The sequence below is a fragment of the Haemaphysalis longicornis genome, unplaced genomic scaffold (genome assembly GCF_048455015.1).
Source record: "Haemaphysalis longicornis isolate Haplotype H1 unplaced genomic scaffold, Haemaphysalis longicornis Haplotype H1 scaffold_10, whole genome shotgun sequence".
NCBI lineage: Eukaryota > Metazoa > Arthropoda > Arachnida > Ixodida > Ixodidae > Haemaphysalis > Haemaphysalis longicornis.
Genome location: NW_027526204.1, coordinates 99,015,535 through 99,035,069, shown reverse-complemented (window position 1 = coordinate 99,035,069; position 19,535 = coordinate 99,015,535). Strand labels below are relative to the sequence as shown.

At 47.8% G+C, this 19,535-nt stretch overlaps 1 pseudogene; it reads right to left on the bottom strand.

Annotated features, from left to right (window-relative positions):
- Positions 1-6,628: 6,628 nt before the first annotated feature.
- LOC144159965 (speckle-type POZ protein pseudogene) lies at positions 6,629-7,060 on the bottom strand (annotated as a pseudogene).
- Between the last annotated feature and the right edge of the window lie 12,475 nt (positions 7,061-19,535).

Sequence of the window (19,535 nt, the reverse complement as noted above, 5' to 3'; positions counted from 1 at the left end):
TGGTGCATACACGCCTTGAAGCTATTAGTGAGCTTCATGCGCAAAGGTCGTTCCTTCAGTGCGCTGTTGGCGAAGTTTAGTACGCTTTGTTAACCCGCTGATTGACCGTTCGATGACAGCTCTTCTGCTGCGGCCCCCGAATGCCAACCAGCACCGGTATTTATTTGGAGTTGTGCCTTGCGTCCCTATATTCGTCAGAAGTGGTATCGGCGGCAAGAGCGAACCAGCGAAAGTAACGGTTGCGGCGTCTGCAAGCGCGTGCCCAGACCGAGGTCGTGGAAAAGGCCCATTCCAACATGAACAATCCCAGCGTATGAGGGATTTAATTGATGGGTGATACCTCCCTCATGACCAATTTAACGTTTCCTGCTATTGGGTGATATAACCCACGAACATAATGACGCGAGCACAATTACGAACATGTAATATGCATAACGCGCAGTGCACCGCGCTGGCTGACGTTTCAACACGCTTTTTTACCTAGCCATTTACAAGTTCCTCTATTATAAGGGGATCTTGGGTTACACTGATGTCAGTTAAAGTCTGTAACGTCCTTGGGCGAAGGCTCGAAAAGGAATAGTGTATGCAAAACGACGCAATAAATTATGCGTTGAGGCAGCATCCTATGGCCCTTTTCTTGTTTAAAAATACTAGAGCCGACAGCAATTCCCTAATTTTTCGCAAGAGGTTAAAAATCTTTAAAGAAGTATTGGTTCAAACAACACCGGTGACAGCAATGCTGTGTTTGTTTTGTTTTGTTCTGTTTGCCACGCAATATTATATTTTTTCTTTGCCTATATATGTAAAAAAGCTGACTTATCGCGGCTTATGAAGAAAACATGTTTTTTCAGACTGCAAAAATGATAGGGCATTACTGTTGGCTGAAATATTTAAAATGAAAGACCGCGATTTGGGGCTTCGCGTTAACGTTGAGCGCAATCCCGCAAGCTTGTTCTCCAAATAACGTTTTTGAAGAGACAGTCTTTCTTGGGCTACCTAAACCCGAAAATGTGGTCGGTATGTTTGTACGTCTCTCGATTCAGCCACCCGGCCAAACGTTAAAAGGATTCTGTATATAGAAATTTTTGTATAGACAGAGCCTTCCCGGACCACTAAATCTGGCACCATATACGTCTTGCCTGTCAACATTTTGTGTAAAAGGAAAGCCTTAGGCATGTTTGACGCGAAACACCATTGTTGGGTTAATTGAAAATAGATGGACGCTGGATATCTGAGACAGCACATAAAACATACCCGTTTAAAAAAAATTTGACCGAGAAGTACAAAAAGAACTCGCACCCCTGTGGCGGCATTCCAAGTCCAACAGTAACGGAAACTTCCAATAAATGCTGCGCGAGCAGTGAACTGGAGAAAGTTGTATTGACTTCAGAAACCCTGCTCCCCTCTGTTTATCATGACAGATGCATGGGGGTGAGGAAGGGCGTCAGAGGTGGGCAGGAGAGAGAAGAGAGGCATTTACGCGGCAGAAGACTATCGTCTTTAGACGACATTTCAAGCGAAGAGAGCAGAAACGCGGCAAATTGTTTGAGGGTTCACTCACCAACACGTACGGGCTTGCAAACGAAGCCGATTAAACTCCTTATATTGCTTGGCACACTGCGAAAGTTGCTACAATCGGATTAATGGCTGCGCCAAAATTCGGCTCGTCACGGATTCACACACTGCCTCACAGGAGGCAAGCAAGGCGTCCACAAACAAAATTACCGCCATCAAGATAACCCGTTTAGCCCAAGTTGTGCAAGAGCGAGATCTGTGAGGCAGAGTTGCCTGTAAACCTGTGCACATATCCGGTGCAGATGGGAGCCAGCGAGCACACGGTGCTGCCATTGAGTGCGTACTCAAACTCACCTCCCCAAACTTCCACCCCGCAATCTCTCCTTCGTCCACTGACATGGTACCTCTGTCGATACAAATTACGGCAAGAAAGTCACAAACGCCTTGAAGATACTAAACCCCCCGGTCCTTGCTTGGCCCCTCAAGGGCCAAGAACAGATAATTATTAAGAGGGATGCAAATTCAGCCTACACGCCAGACATCATACGTGAACTGTTCAACGTACCCACGTCCTCTACATCGACCCCCACGTGCACCAACTGCGGGACCCAAGCAGTGTCGGACCTTTTCCATTTAATATGACAAGCTCAAGTAGGGGAGCGGCTACCTTACTCGAGAAATGGCGAGCCCATACTGACGTAAGTGTGCATTTAGGATTACTCTCCAGCAACTCTCTTTTATAGGGGACATTGGTAGTTACACGCAGAAATGTGGTCTCCTCTGAGCAATCTGAGACGAGCCTGAGCGACGAATGATCCGATCGTTGGCGGCGGAGGAGCCGGGATTCCGTTGGCTCGACGAGAAGCTGACCGCGACCGAAGTTCTACAGCGATTCCAGGCACTTTATTTTTATTGTTTTTTATTACACTGGACGTGAAACCGCGCCGGGGACACGAAAGCGCACCGAGCGAACAGCACAGTCGCTGCTGTGCCGGCGGCTGCCACTCCCTCTACGTAGCGCAGGCCGGCGCAGGTAGCTCGAGCGATAGCTTGTTACCGCTGCAAGAAACGGGACTCAAGTCCAAAATCAGGCAGCACATACGAGAAACGAGTTAATGATGCGATAGCGGATTGCATTAAAAATCGTTATCTCCACAGCTTACGAGAGCGGCAATGAAATATCAGCTGCGTCACATAACACATCTGTAGGCAGACTTGTAGGCAGACCGGCCGGCTGCTCCCAGCTCGCGTGCACCCACGAACTTGTCGAGGCCCACAGAACAGCTCAAATAAACAGGTTGTCTGAATCCCTCCCGGGACGAAGGATCCTCCAGCGGATTAACCTCAACCCACCAGTACCCATAGACCCACCTCAGGTCATCCCGAACGACCTACGTCAACTTATCAAGGTCAGGCCAATTCCTCGAAACATGCACCCAACCTTCCATTCGGCCAGACGACAAGCTAGAGCAAGACACCACAACACCCACTACCCACCCACGGGGCACACGCTGTACGTGGAGGCAGCACAGTACGACTCCAAGGAAGCCTTTACTGCAGTAGTGCTTACCTCATTCACTGATGCACGAACCAATTGCATAACCATCTTTACTAACTCCCCGGTGACAGCGGAGGAATCGGCAGTGGCCCTCGCCCTCACACAAACCCCCATCCCATGAAAATTCTCACCGATTCCAAACAAGCACTTCGCAACTTTGCCAAGGGCACCATATCTAAAGTAGCACTGGAAATCTTGCGGAAGAAGCCCCCCACCCAACTCGTGTCGCTGCTGTGGACCCCGGCCCACAACGGCATAGGCGGTAATGAGGCGGCCCACCATCAAGCTCGAGCACTGACCACCCGAGCAGGCCTCTCTTTTCCGCCTAACAACGGTGTCCCGACGGCTTCTCGGTATGCACTTCTAACATATCCAGAAGTCGCCCAGCACTACCGACTCCTCCGCAGGCACTATCCCCCACCGCAACCGTCGCTAACGCACGCTGCCGCCAACATGTGGCGCATCCTACAAACTCACTGCTTCACCCACAGAACCACGCTCACACACACGCACCCACACAAGTTTCCAACACCACACTGCCCTCATTGCCACCAACGTGATACCCACTTTCATTCGCTGTGTGAGTGTCCACACGACCCATTTCCCCCCTACCCCACGCCCCACCACTGGGAACAGGCCTTGGGCTGCTCGGACCTGGCGGTTCAGGAAACTGTAACCGCACGGGCCCTTGCGGTCGCCGAAGCCGTATGGGCTTCGGCCATCCCTTTTAAGTGCAATGCACTTCTTAAGCGACCCTGAACCTGCGTCCACCGGCGATGTCCGCGCACGTGGAGATGGGCGCGCGCAGCCTGGCCGCTGACATGGCACATACCCACGTGGGGGATTGGCCAGGAATCTCCTCGTCTTCCTTGGCAACGGGGGGAGATGGGCGCGCGCTGCCTGGCCGCTGACATGACACATACCCACGTGGGGGATTGGCCAAGAATCGGGCGTGAGAAGGGCTAATGCACCTGCTTAAAGGAGTACTGACACGAAATTTCAAAGCTGAGATCCGCTCTAGCAATCAAGTACAACGACAACACAAATAGGTGTCTGTGAATAAATGCATCTTTCTTTCTTTGTAGTTGTGTGTGTGTGTGTGATCTCTCTTTCGCGAACATTACCGAACCGCGCAAATTCAACTCGTGCATTCGCACTTTCACATTCTTCCCCTCGGGGAAATGCGGGGAATTTTTTCCTAAATCCCGGTTGTAAAATAAAGTGTCTCTCTCTCTCTGTCTCTCTCTCTTTCCCACTGTCTCGAGCGTCGCTCCCTAGCCGCGGCAGAAATTTGCACTCGCGGCGCCAGCATCATGTCCACGGTCGCTTTTTAACTAAGCGGCTTACGAAATCAGTACGCAGGGACATTAGCAGAAACTGAGGGCGACGCGGATTCTACAGCGCTACGGCACCTCTCCTCTGTGATATCCGTCCGACGGTCAGGTGGACAGCTTTGTTTATACAAAATCCCTCGTTTCACGGCACCTGCTGAAATCGAAACTGCGAGTTGCCGCATTAAAACGTCTCTAATTACACTGAAGAAATGAGGCTTCCAGGCGTGATAAGTCGGTCATTAGGTACTTATCGCAACAAAAAACCAAGATGCAAAGTTTTTCTGTCAGTACCCCTTTAAGCTAAGAGCATTCCTATTGCAATCAAGTGATCTTTTATTTTAGGTGCATAGTACCTCAGGACCGCACAATATCCCTCTGCGTCCGTGCGCATAATATTTACAATCGCAAAAAATCGCACAGCCACCGGCAGGATTCGCACCTGTGTCTGGTAGACCAGACAGAGTTAGTGTCAGTCGTCTTGCTACGACCGTGAGTTAGTACCCGAGAGTCAAACGGCTTACTCCCTCGCCTGTAACCGTGCGGAGTACCTCAGGACCTCCCAACGTCCGTACGCGTCCATCCGTGTGCACACCACCATGAGGCGAAAATCAAGCGAAATTCGATTTGAGCCATGAGTTGCAGTTTCATTTAGGGAATAATCAAGGTGCAACTCCCGGCTCAAATCGAATGACGGTCGGGGCGCAAATCAGATGTCACTCGGGGCGAAACTTGAATGTCACTTCGTGTCTCCGTACTCCGCACCCTCGCCATCATCCACGGTGTGAAGATGCCATTTTTCTGTGACACCTTGCATATACTGAACGGCGCAGTGAGCTTGAAGCAAAAATGTCAGTAATTCCAAGAGATCGCAGAATGAGGCGACCCATATCAAAAAATGTGATCAAAAATTTATCGCGTTGCGGCTGCAAACGGAATTGAAGACACGGAACAACGCTTTTGGTGAGATTGTCGGAACGCAGAGCACGACCACGCAAACTGAAAAAAAAAAACAAATAGGCAAGGCTGACGCACTGCATCTCTTACAAGCACTGAAGATCTCGAGGAAAAAGATATCCTCCCAATATCGGCACAAATATAACTGTTTCCAACACTGGAAGAGTCTATGCTCCAATCAAACACCACGATTACGGTCATCCGGATTATTTGATTACCACCCTAATTACAGAAACGGGTGCATAGCGTGTGCATTTCATAGCTGAACTAAGTGGCAAACCTGCAGACATCGATAAGTACTGTTTAAAAAAAGCCAACTTTCTCCTATCTATAGACGTCACTCCTGTTCGGCTCAGATCTATAGACATCACTCATATTCGGCTTTGACAGGTCGTACGCGGCTGCTCGACGTATATAACACACCGCAACTGAATGGGGCGATGACATGCTTCCGAGCCGATAAGTGGCGTCCAAGTAACTCCGAACTACATTGCCGTGACGTGGAGATATGAGGGTATCTTCACGTCACGGCAATGTAGTTCGCAGTTACTTGGACGCCACTTATCGGCTCGGAAGTATGTCATCGCCCCATTCAGTTGCGGTGTGTTATATACGTCGAGCAGCCGCGTACGACCTGTCAAAGCCGAATATGAGTGATGTCTATAGATCTGAGCCGAACAGGAGTGACGTCTATAGATAGGAGAAAGTTGGCTTTTTTTAAACAGTACTTATCGATGTCTGCAGGTTTGCGACTTAGTTCTGTATCTGTAGAGGCATCAGGGTTATATTTAATCAAGACCAGCAGCCGCTGAGTAGGTAGGCTCTACTACTGAGGATCCGGAAGGAATAGAATTGTTGCTTGTTAAGGGCAGCCAGTCCAAGTGTTTGTCCTTTTCCTTCGTCCAGTGCGTCATCCGTTCCGCGGTGATTTCCTGTTTTGAATACCGGTGTTGCTAATGGGTATATTGCGGTTAGTAACTCTCGTCTTTGCTGCACTCCGCTCGGAAACAAGGATCGGCCTTTGGTTCCACTGAGTGCTATACTAAATAAAACCGGCGTATTAGTTTCGGTACATCGAGAACCTGAATTAATTACAGCCTTCAGTAGTTTTTTTTAGTTCATGAATGAAACCAAGTGAACATGTTTGCATTGTTCGAGATGATTATTGCAGTTGAACGTGCTCAGAGGTCCTGTTGAGCATGGAAATGAGTATTGTTTTCTGAAGTAAAGCAGCAACGTTTAAGACCGCTTTTACCATACCGAGCTTTCATTTGCTTGTTAGCCCAGTCTTCAGAGAAGCGTTTTCCTCCACCAGCGCACGGAAGGCTTCTACGACGAGGTGAGGCTTCTCGATTGCCATCTTCTTCCAGCCGTCTGTCTCCGTCAGCCCTGCTGCATTTGCTCTGATGAACCGGAGTGTGTTGGCCTTCAGCTGGTCGGCGTTGTGCATATCGGCAAGGACCAACATCTCCGCAGCCGTTCCCAGAGAGAGCTTCTTGCACAGGACGTCTTCGCACATCGCCTTCAGCCTCCCCAAGTCGTACTTTTCGGCTGCGACGAGGATTTTCTCAGCGATCTCGTTCAATTTGGGCGCCCGTCCCGTGTACATAAACTGCAGCATCTCGTGCAACACTTCGAAGTCACAGTCCGTTATCTCCACTCGACCTTGCTCGTTCTCTTTCATTTCATGCTCGAACATGACTGCGAAAACGGGGCTGCGGGTTCCCAGTACAATTTTGTGTGCGTGAATATCTTTCCCTTCAACACTGATGATGACGTCAGAGAATCGAGGCGACCCTACCATTTGGCCGAAGTCTTCCGAGAGGTGGCACTCAGGTACATTCACTGGAACCACTTTGTTTGGCGCCGAAATGTTCACAGAGTCCACGAACGCAATCACCTCGCAATATATGGTGAGCTTGTCGTTTGGCAGGAGGTTTTCGTGACTATTTTGTAAGTAGTATTTTTCGATGAAATCCTTCCAGCCCCAAGAACTGCCTCGAGAAAAACGGGAAGTGCTTTTTCGGACGTTGGTCTGCCGGCCTGCTTCATCAAGAACGGCGCATTTGTAATCAGCGAGCATGTCGTTCTTGTCGCTGGAGACGAGTTCAAGGAAAAGGGACACGAATTTCTTGCTATCCTCGCTCAAGCCATTCGGGTACAGGTTTACACGCCATTCGAGGTTGTCGGGCCCCGCCTTTGAGAACGTCGAACTTTCTATTCCTTTGCTCTTCTCTTCTCGGCGCATGCTGAAACTGTGAATGGTCCAGGTGTAGGAAAGCTGGACGACTTTCAAATGCGTTTCACACGAAATATCGTCCGCTAAGCAGTTCGCTTCGTTTCTTGACTGCGATGCCATTCGTACCACCGATAGAAAATCACTTGTGCAGTAAATACGCCCGGCAGCGAACACAACAGGTGCGAACTTCTGAACTCACCAACCGAGTTATTCCATTGATGGACGAACGGAGAATGGTGCAGTAATAGCGCTGTCTCGCGTTGATTATCCGTGCCGGCAAATACTTTTAAAACACGATGAGCAGAGGTAGTTGTTCAGCAGCCACGCAGCCACCCTCGGATTCTTCTGTTCGGCCACCGCAACAGCATGACGGCATGCCGCTGTCTCATCAAAGCATGCGTCAAGGCCACCTTGCGGACATGTGGCGTTATCTAGAGGGCATTATCTCTAGGATTGCCACTACAAAAAAAAAAAGACAAGATTACGCACGTATCGATGAGGGCATGGAGGAAAGAAAAGGTTAGGAAAGGCCCTGACGTCACATTTGTGAAGCCGCGCCCACCATGTCGTTGAGCCCACTCAGCCCAGCCCTCTTCCCCATTCTCCTCTGCTATTTCCGGTTTGATAACAGCTTCGCGGTACGGGCGGCTCTCTTCGCTTCACAATGAAGAAACGCTCAGCAAGCAAAGCACTGATTGTGGCTCTCGCCAACGCTGAGCAGGAGGCTTTTGCCGGCACCAGCCAGCGGTGGCGGCGGCTGCTGGCTCCGCCGATCTCGAGGTGACGCCAGCGCCGCTGCGGCCGTGATACGAGTTGGGGCAGCCTCCAACAGCGAAGTTTTCAAACTGACCTAATCTAAAAACGTTTGCCGGAGCGACTGCGCTGTGTTGCAAGCGTAGCGATGCAGTTAGAGCAAAAGCACCGTAAAAAAATGTCCGTGGCATTTGACCATATTTAGCCGCCACAGTCGTGAAAAACTAGGCAACGCTGTCTGTGGGTCCAACAAAAATGACGTCACTTCCTACACACTTTAGCAATGCGTTGAGATGCTAGAGGCCTCTCCTGAGTATTCTTTCCTCCATCGATGAGGGGCATGGAGAAAAGAAAAGCTGCATGCGGGCTTCCTAGAGTCCAGAAGGAGTGCGTAACAACGTATTCTATCCTCCTTGCGTGGGAGTAGTTTGGCCATGGAGGAAAGAATTTTCTTTCCTGCATGAGTTTCGCTATTGTTTCAGATTGCGAAGCTCGCCCCAGCGAGACCCCTGCGAAAGTTTTTAGGTAAGGTAAATGGCAAAACTTCGCCGTAGGAGGCAACTCCAACTCGTATCCTGGCCGCTGCGGCGCTGGCGTCGCGTTGATATTGGCGAAGCGAGCGTGCGAGCGGTCGGCGCCATATATTTTCATGCCATTGTATGAAACTGTATGGTCGGCGCCACCGGTCGGCTGGGGGCAAATCATAGAGGAAAGAAAATCTTTTCTTTCCTCCTTGGGGCAAATCCTCCCGCCTCAGCATGTACTTATCAGTGAGTGAGCTGGCGTTGGAGAGAGCCAAAGCATTGTGAGTGTTTTTCTCGCTGTGCGTCTCTTCGTTATGGACCGTCGGTGCGCTCCTTGCAGTAAATTGATCTATAGAACTGTTACTTATTTTTCATTACACGTCGCTGGGTTGTAAGACCTTCGTCGAATCGGAGGACCTTATTACTTGCTACGAGGAAGTCAATTTCTGCAATGATGTTTCCCGAATTTCCCGAATATCAGGCGAAGCTTATATGGCCATGCTTCGGTATAGTTTTCATGCCTGCAAACAAAAAATCATGTTGCCCTCCGTCTAACGACGAAGATTGCTGAACCCGAACCTTTCTCGTCAGGGATTCCTTTGGTTGTCATCCGAGCTTAAACTTTGTCTCGCAGAGGGTTTGGACTGAACTCGTGGAGCTTGCATTTTGACTCGCACGCAGTATGTACTTTTGATCGCAGCTACTTTGACCTTCACCCTTCTTCTCTAGATTTCTCACGAAGAAAGCTCCGCGTTCAACCATCGTCGCGGTCAGACGGAGGTGTGCATGACTTTTGTGTCTACTTTTGCACGTCCATGTACCCCTCTCCAAATCCAATGGAAACGGCTAATGTAGGTGATGTGCTGTATCAACATATTCATATTTGGTACAAACATTGTACTACAGAACTTGCCGTCGATCGCGTTCTCTCGAAGCCGGTTCATATCTGGTCGTCTGTTAGACGGGCTGCCCACTCTAACCTCTGTTGTTTGCACTGCACATATCATCTTTGCGTTAGCAAACAGAGTCAAAGGGTACGTGGTTTTTCGTTAGCGTGTTGTACATGCCGATGACATCACCTACTTTCGTGCTGACAAGCGTAGTGTTCAAGAAGCCCTTATATTGGCTAAGGAGTTTTGTGACGTGTCTGGAGCGGCCATGAATATGGCGAAAACCGAAGGGTTTTGGTTTGGCCAGTGGGGAACCAAACCTTCCAAATTTGCGGGTATTAGTTGGGACAATACGCCGCTGAAATACCTTGGCGTCCCTTTGCACCAAATAAGTAACTAAGGACCGCACTTCTCGTTAGCACTCACGCATGTCAAGCGCGCCTCGCTGGCTTGGATAGGGCGAGAACTTGCTGTAGTTGCCCATGCGCAAGTCTGCAATGTCTTCTCGGTAGCAAAGTTTGTTTATGTGGTTCAGGTAGTGCACCGTGCGAGGGCCAAAGTCCAGGCTCTACACAGAGTATTTGCTACCTTCGTGTGGGGATCGGAATGGCAGCCAATGCGTAGGGAAAATTTGTTTCTTTCTTTAGGGTGTGGTGGTGTTGGGTTAATGCATTTGTTTGTGCACCAACTTGTGTATCGGTTTTTGTTCAACAAGTTGGCGGATAATCAACTTTTACTTACTATACTTCAAGAGCATATAAGTTATGATTTACCTTTTATTCTTGTTTCTGCGGGTGAGGTCAGCAGGAAGCCACCATGGAGACTTTTAAAGGAAGTTGTGGGTGCTTTTCATTTCCTTACTGCGCGGTTTTCTCTGGAGTACCTGTTTAGCCTTTCAAGGAAGGCTATGACGAACACTTTAATACTTAACATTTTCGCTGTGCCTCCTCATCGTCAGCCATACTTGCGGGACCACAAGAACAATGTTCTAGACCGGGTCAAGCGTATGTGCGTGCCGCCGAATGCCAAACCGTTTTTCTTTGAGCTTCATTCGCAAACGCTTCGAGTTTAAACATGGCTGCAAGAAAAAGGGATGATGCAATCAACCAGAGACTATCGACTATTGTTTTGTGCTGTGCCGTGAAGCGGCGTTTTTCTGGGACATTTTGCAACGGACACTAAAAAAAAGACATTCGCTTCTTGACATTCGAAGATGCTAACCGGGTGCCAGATGACGTTTTTGTTCAGCTAGGACTGTTTAGCTTGTGGAAGTGCCGTATGACTGATCGGCATGCGGAACACCCTAAGCCAACCAAGTGCATTTTTAAGGTTGGTGCGGAGCGATTACGCGGCGCATTGTTATTCGCCGAAGTGGCTGCCTCTTTTGGATGGGTGTGTTTGCCTGTCTTGAGTTTTGAAATGGTGCCGATCTTTGTTAGACTGACGTGATTACCCTTCGCTGTCTGTTAGTGTTTATATTGAGTGTTCATTGTCTTGTCCGAGTTTTTCTTAAATTCATGAATTAAATTTTAAAAAGTCGGAATGGCGCAATCTAATTAACGCCGACTTCCCAATGCGAGGGGCCCACGTGCGATTCCGACCGCGGGAAGCGTTTTTGTAGCGTAAGCTACACTGGCCGAGGTTGAGCGGTTTCGCGTGTGCCGTCAAGGGCCGTTCTGCGCAAGCGCGAGAAGCAATGAATTGGTTTGGATTGGATTGGCTTGGATTGCATTTGATTTGGATTGGCTTAAATTGGATTGTGTTGGATTGAAATCCAATCCAATCGGAGTACGGGTGCTGAAACTTAGCTCACGCTACGTATATCCTGGCATAGCCGAGCTAAGCCACTGCTAATTTTTTTTTCACCTTACCTGCGATAATCATCATTGTCAGACAAAGGTGGCTTTTCCTGTAATGTGTTTGAGACGCGACGTAGGCCATTAGTGAGACATCTAAAGTTTCCCTTTAGAAATTCGCGAGGATGCTTACACACTTAAGTGCAAGGCGTGGGAAACTGAAAGTCCCGGTATGTACAGTCATGGACGAATGAAATGTGAACACGAAAATTTGAACCAGAACATGCAAAATTGAAGAATGCTGTTCGTGGAGGTGCAGTTGTGGCACACTATATTGGTCTATTTGGAAAGCCACATTTCCAATCTTCGTTGCTGTAATTAGGCCAAGCGTCAATTAAACAGAGATGGAAACAAATCGTATACGTCGACAAGCGGGGCCCCCCTAAAGTGATCCGCACTTAATATAACTTTCACTCTAAAAGACCCAAATCAAGCGAGCTTGCACACGCGTGCGTGCTTATTGAACGCAACCCACATAAGCGTCATTTTTCACGAGAAAAAAAGCCGCCTAATCATGACTCGTTTCAGCGCAATAGGGACCCGAACCTGGAGTTTTCTTTGCAGCACTAGCGCTATTTTTCCTCGCAGCGGCGGGAAACTGAAGTTGCGAGCGGGAGATTGATAATCTCACGCATTGTTGGCGACGGGTTTTTTTTTTTTTTTTTTTTTTTTTGCGTGTACACGAAAATCCGCGTTGCGGAGGCTGCAGTGCGCCGTGTGCTCCCATCGGCTGCCCCTCAGAATGGACGCTTGCTTGGCCCGCACGGTGACGAACACATTGCATTTTTTATTTTCCCTGCCTTCGTCGCCGCGACAACCCGGGCTCCGGCTGAGAGCGGAACAAAATTCACAATGCGAACAAGGAGACCGCGAAGTCCCGGTCACTCCATCTCACAGTACCTCTCTGTCTTCTCTATCATCATCATCATCATCAGCAGCAGCAGCAGCCTATCTACGCCCACTGCAGGGCAAAGGCATGTCCCATTAATTTCCAATTATCCCAGCCCCGATTTATATATATATATATATATATATATATATATATATATATATATATATATATATTTATATATATATATATATATATATATATATTGCTACGGACGTAACAAATGGATGAAGGCTTTATTTACAAGTCGTGCGGAGCCACAGGCAAGACGTGGTACCACAGATGCCGGTCAGCAGGGAGCCGGGGAAAACTCTTCTTCGCCCTCCTCTTCTCCGTGCCAGCATACCCCCTGGATCCCGTTCCACTGGGACATACCCTACACAGGCGATTGACTGCCGACTAACGTAACAGACAACCTAGTGATTGTCCTGTACCTAACACTGTAACATATATATATATATATATATATATATATATATATATATATATATATATATATATATATATATATATATATATAAAGCACGCTTATAGGTGGGAGCAGCAGCTACTAAAGGATGCTTCTCTCGGACTAGCAGCTGTTCTTATTAATCACTACCAATGAACCAGAAAAGAGACTTGCTTAATAAAGAGAACCAATTACGACGCGCATCTTAGCTAGCGCCATTTCGAATGCGACGCGTTGGAAACATATAGGCAGAAAAAGTTCCACGAAATCAATGAAACTAAGGCAAAAAAGTTATCGCGCGATGGTATATCCCCCTTAAATATTGAGTACCCCCCCCCCCCCCCCCGACATCTGCCCCGATTGGTCGTCAACCTGATTCCAGCGCAAAACCTGATTGCCAAACCAGTGGAAACAATTGTCATCTTGTCGAGTGCAGATTTATCCGACGCAGAAACTAGTGTCTTGTCGCGCGGGTTAAGTTTTTTCCCGGCCACTGGCGGTTATAACGAGTTCCAGTTACCCAAGGATTTAGATAACTTTGCGCATAGTATGCGCCTTCGAGAATTTTTTCACGACCGTCCCGCTTCAAATCATGAACCTTCGTTACTCCCTTCCTGCAAAGTTTGGACCCCACCCACCCAACGAGATAAGTTCCTTGATATTTAAATTAAAGCAGTGCAGCAGCATATTATCGAAAGCTATCAAGGCTGCAGATCTTTTCACAGAAATCTTTCTAGTAATGAAACTGCAGCTATTGATAACCTGAGAGAGCGTTGTGATAATATTATCAAGCCTACCGATAAAGGAGGCGCCATTGTGTCAACGAAGCACACATGCAACTTGCTGATAATTCTTTCTACTGGCGCCTTGATTACGACCCAGCAGCAGAATTCAAAGCCACAATCGAAAATACTCTTAAGAGCCTCTTAGAGAGAGGGAATATAACTTCGCATCTTGCTAAATCCCTCCTGCACTCAGCCCTGTTGCTGGTCGTTTTTATCCGTTACCCAAAATCCATAAAAAGACAACCCGGGGCGTCCCATTATTTCTGGAATAGGCACTGTGACAGCGAATCTTTCGCGCTTTGTTCATAACGTCGTTAACAAAATACCTCCAACTCTGGCGTCTTTCATTTAAGACACGAATAACTTCCTATCTGATATAGTCGATCTTAACTTTCACCATGGTTCGCTTCTTGTAACTCTTGATGTGACATCGCTTTACACTAACATCCCGCACACAGACGGTATAAAGGCTGTTCTTCACTTATATGAACGCTCAGATGATGACAAGCCGATTGACAGTTCCGCGCTAGCAACCATGCTCAAATTAATCCTTGAACTAAACAATTTTCAATTTTCCGATGAGCACTACCTCCAAGTAACAACTGGAACTTCTATGGGCACAAGAATAGGCCCTAATTATGCAAATATCTTTATGGGTGTCCTAGAAGACAAATTTCTTGCTGACCGCTCCCTTCAACCATTTTTCTACAAGCGTTTTATCGATGATGGCTTCTTAATTTGGCAACATGTGAAATCTGAGCTTTATTCCTTTATCGCTGATTTTCCTAACGCCCACCCGTCTATTAAAGGGGCACTGACACAAAATTTTGAAGGCGAGATAACTTCGGAGATAGATTGGTGGGAACACATATACATCATCTGCAAAATATCAGCGGTGAATACAGCCTAGAACATATTTAAAATCAATTTTGAAGTGTGCGAAACGCAACCGAGCGGCCAGCAGAGGACCACGCGCAAGTGTAAACAAATAACATCCAAACACGTCACGAGTTTGTGTTTGCCGCTTCCGCACTGCCGGCTCGCCGCTCCAATCGGAGGGCCGGAGGGCGGAGCTTCTGCTCTCGAGAACGAACGACCCGATCGTTGGCGGCGGAGGCGCCGTGATTTCGTCAGCTCATCGGGCAGCTGGCCGCGACCAAAGTTCTACAGCGATTCCAGGCACTCTGTTTCTATTACTTCCATTGGATGCGGAAACGCGCCGGAGGCACGAAAAGCCCACTGAGCAAGCCGCACGGTCGCTGTGCAGGCGGCGGCCACGGCCGCGAAGTGGCCCACGCCGGCGCAGGTAGCTCGAGTGATAGCTTGTTACCGCTGCACAAAATTGTCCCAAAGTCCCGACCATGGTGGCTTACATGAGAAAGGAGTTAATGATGCCATGGCGGGTTGCATTAAAAATTGTCATCTGCACCGCTTACGAGAGCGGCACTCGAATATCCGCCGCAGTGCTAAGCCGAACACATCTGTAGGCGGACCTGTAGGCAGACCGGCCGGCTGCTCCCAGCGCGCGTCTTGCCACCCACCGTCTCGAGCGTCGCGCGTCGTTAGCCGCGGTAGCATTTGCACTCGCAGCGCCTGCGTCACATCCACGGTCGCTTTTTAATTAGGCGCCTCACGAGATCAGTACGGGGGGGCATTCGCAGAAACTGCCGTCGATGCGGATTCGACAGTGCTACGGCGGCTCTGCTCTGTAACTGTGATATCCCTCCGACGGTCACGTGGTCAGCTTTGTTCACACAAAATCCACAAAATCCATCGTTTCGCGGCACTCGCTGAAACCGAAACTGCGACTGGCCGCATTGAAAATGCCTCTAATTAAACAACCGTCGCACGCTGAAGCAAATGAGGTTTCTACAGGTTATAAGTAGGTCACTAGCTACTTATCGCAACAAAAAAAACAAGATGCAAAATTTTTGTGTCAGTGCCCCTTTAACTTATCGCACAATATATCAGAATTTACAATCGACTTTTTTGACGTAACCGTGTCCCTAGTTAATGGAGAATTGTCGACTAAGCTCTATAGAAAGCGCACTGATAGGCATCAGTATCTGCACTTCGAAAGCTGCCATGTTAAACACAATAAAACTAGTATATCATACAGCCAAGCTCTTCGTTTCAAAAGAATGTGCTCTGAGCAATCATATTTTGTTGATAACTGCGGCAAACTCCGGGAATCTCTAACCAAGCAAAACTATCCTAAAGAATTAATTGACGATGCTCTGAAGCGCGCAGATTCCCTGGACTGCAAAACGCTTCTCGAACCGCAGAAAACGCAACGGCTTATTCACAACCTAATCTCGTATTCAACCACTCTGCGTCGGCGCCGAAAATCACAGCTGTTTTAAAGAGGCATCATAATATCCTTATGCAAAGCCAGCGACTGATAAGCATTTTTAAAGAGCAACCGTGCGTAGTCTATCGCCGTTCAAAAAACCTACGGGACATGCTAACCTCTTCCACAATCGCATCGCCATCTTCGCATGGATGTTCTCCTTGCCAAAAAGCTCGTTGCAAAGTGTGCGCTCATATTACCGCGTCACTAACAGTAGGCAGCACAGCTTCTGACTTTTCCATAAAAATTAAAGGCTATTTTCATTGCGACACGTCGAATGTAGTGTACCTCCTAGAATGCTCAGTCTGCGCACACCAGTATATCGGCCAAACACAGAAGTCTTTCAGGTTCCGCTTTAATAATTACCGGGCGCACGCACGTTCCTCTCCTCGGCTTCCTTTGTCTAAGCCTGTATATATTCCCGGTCACTCTTTCAAAAAAATTAGGGCTACTATACTGGAATCAGGTTTCCGTTCGCATCACGAAAGGGAAGTACGTAAGTCCTTTTTAATTTACACATTTAATACAGTTAAAGGCGATATCAATGAATGTGCAGGAAAGTTATTGGCCTCTTGCCCTGATATATGCCGGCGTCATTGCATTCTCCCTATTGGAACCGTAGAAGCAGAGCCACCAATTTTAATGCGGCTTTACCGATTTGTTTGATTGCGCTTACGGAACCGATATGAAATGTTTCCAGCAACGATGACATCTTTGGCTTTTTATATCTCTATACCACTCCTGATGTGTTTGCGTATAAAGTGCTAAGCTGCAGATGTTGATAACCCTTCACCCGATCCGATATTCCGTACACGTTCTGTATTTGAAAACTACATGTTAATTCACACGTGTACAAACACCACGTGTGCTCTTCTTATTTTATTATTTTTTTTTGTGTTTTGATTTGTATCTGCAAAGTGGCAAGACTATTCGTCAGCCTTTATGATTTCGTGCCTATAAATTCCGCGCGCTCACTTACCGAAGTTTACTCTGACGAAGACCGGACCCCTGGTCGAAACGTTAGTTTAATCATCGTTTTCATACATGTGTCTACCTTCTCATGTATTTTTGAAACCAAATGCCGGACCTGATTCATCGCTATATATATATATATATATATATATATATATATATATATATATATATATATATATATATATATATATATATATATATATATATATATATATATATATATATATATATATATATAGAGAGAGAGAGAGAGAGAGAGAGAGAGAGAGATAGAGAGAGAGAGAGAGAGAGAAATCGGGGGCGTGTTAGATATGTAGATATATATATATACAGTCGAACACGGATATATCGAACTCCAAGGGGATCGCGAATTAGTTCGATATATGAAAAAGTCGATATAAAAAATATGGGCTCTGAGACCTCACCTATGGCGGACGATCACTTACCGATCGTCACATTCAAGAATGACAATTCCTCACTCACGACGCAACAGGACACTTTATTTCCGTGCAAAAAAATCGCTCATCTTGGCCTGCTTATTCGTCCTGGAAATGAAATTAAAGACGCTGGTCTCGATCTTCTCGAGGCTGCACAACTAGAAAATTCCAGCAGCACGCTGCGCCTTCGCACACCATGCACAACACGCACGCAAAAGAAGAACAGCGCGCACGTACCACAAGAACTTTGAAGGTAACAATTCCAAGGCTCTCTGAACGGACTCCAACAAAGCGCTCGCGATGGTCATCTCCGAGAGAAACAGTAATCTCCGAAATGTGCGGGACAACTCGCCAAACAGCAGCAACAGCAGCAAAATGCAAAAGAAGGAGGAGGCCGCCAGCGCCTTCGTTCCCTCTTCCCTTTCCCGAGACGACATCGGGGGAAGACAGACCCAGAGAGAGAGAAAGAAAAACTCTTTTTCGGCAAGCCGGGGAACGTACGCAGCCGAAAAAAAAAGGACGTGCGCAGTCGGGGCAGATGCCTACCTCGCACTGTCATATTTTCCCAGCGTTCGGGCTTGTGTGCCTAGAGAGATTTAGCATACCGGGCTCCGTCCGCTAACGCTACGGCGGCCGGTAGTGAGGCCCGACTGGGCAAGCGCAAATTCGTTGCGGTAGGGGGGATTAGTTACGCGTGCCAGTCTTCGCCATGCCCGCGCATTCCGCCACATCCTCCTCAACCTCAATCGGGAGTGCAGCGACCGCCGAAGAGCCCCTTCCAACTCGCGCGGCGTTCGATATACCCAATGTCGGGAAAAATACGGTTCGATATAAACGTACGAATTCCTATACATTTACACAGAATTTTCAAGGGGATAATTCTTGAGTTCGATATAGACAATAATTCGATATACCAGTGTTCGATATATCCGTGTTCGACTGTATATCTGCAATGAAAATAATCTGTCCCTGCCTACTCTGTGACTTCGAAGAAAAGTATCCCGCCTATAAACTTTTCATAAATTGTATCACCTTGCGCGACGAACTCATTTCGCAGCCCCAGTATTTTTCCCACCGCGTCGATCACCATCACAAGGTTGGAATTATCACCTATCGTACTAACACAGCTGCGCAGTCGTTCTTGCCTCGTTCTTCTCGCGAATGGAACCACCTTCCCCTGAAATTTTCGTTATTCATGACAACCATCTTTTCCGTGAAACGGTAGCTAACATTGTATACGCAGGATCTATTTACTGTATTTTTGTTTGTACGTTGACTTTTTGCTTGTAATCGTACTAACGATGTATTTTTTTCCTCCCCACCATGTACCATGTGTTATTAAATGTAATCCGCTCCCTTCTGTAATGCCATTTGGCCCTGAGAGTATTATAAATAAATAAATAAATAAATAAATAAATTGGCCTTATTCCGACCGCAAAGAAAGTATCTCTCTCTCTCTCTCTCTCTCTCTCTCTCTCTCTAAACCGCCGCCAACTGCCTCCCCGACACACGACGAACCGTCCCACGGCCTCGAGGCCCCGCCAGTGTTAAAGTGTACAACGGTGCGTGTTTCGGATGAATTCAGATTGCAGACCCTCTCGGTGGGACCTGATCTTCGTGCCGACAGTCGCCCCACGCCCACATACCTCGACGGAACTTTTTATGGGTGAAGCACCTTAGGGGCTCGGGCTTTGAGCGTCTCATGTCGCCGTCGTCTCATGTAGTCACGGTACTAAAAGACTGGGACACTCGTTTTCGGTACTAAAACACCGGGACACTCGTTTTCCAGGGCCTCGTGAGAGAACGTTTTATTTTCCATGGGCAAAAACACGTGCCAAAAGAACACACCGGGATGCTTGTTTTCCAACGCTTCGCGATAGAATGCTTCCTGCTTCAAAAACACGAGGCTCTTCAGCTAAGCATGCTGCGGCGTGTGCCACGACAACTTACGGCCAGTCCAGCTCTCATTTAATTACGTAAATCCGGTTCAACGCAACAGAGGGCGCCACCGCCTTAGCAAGCGCCCGA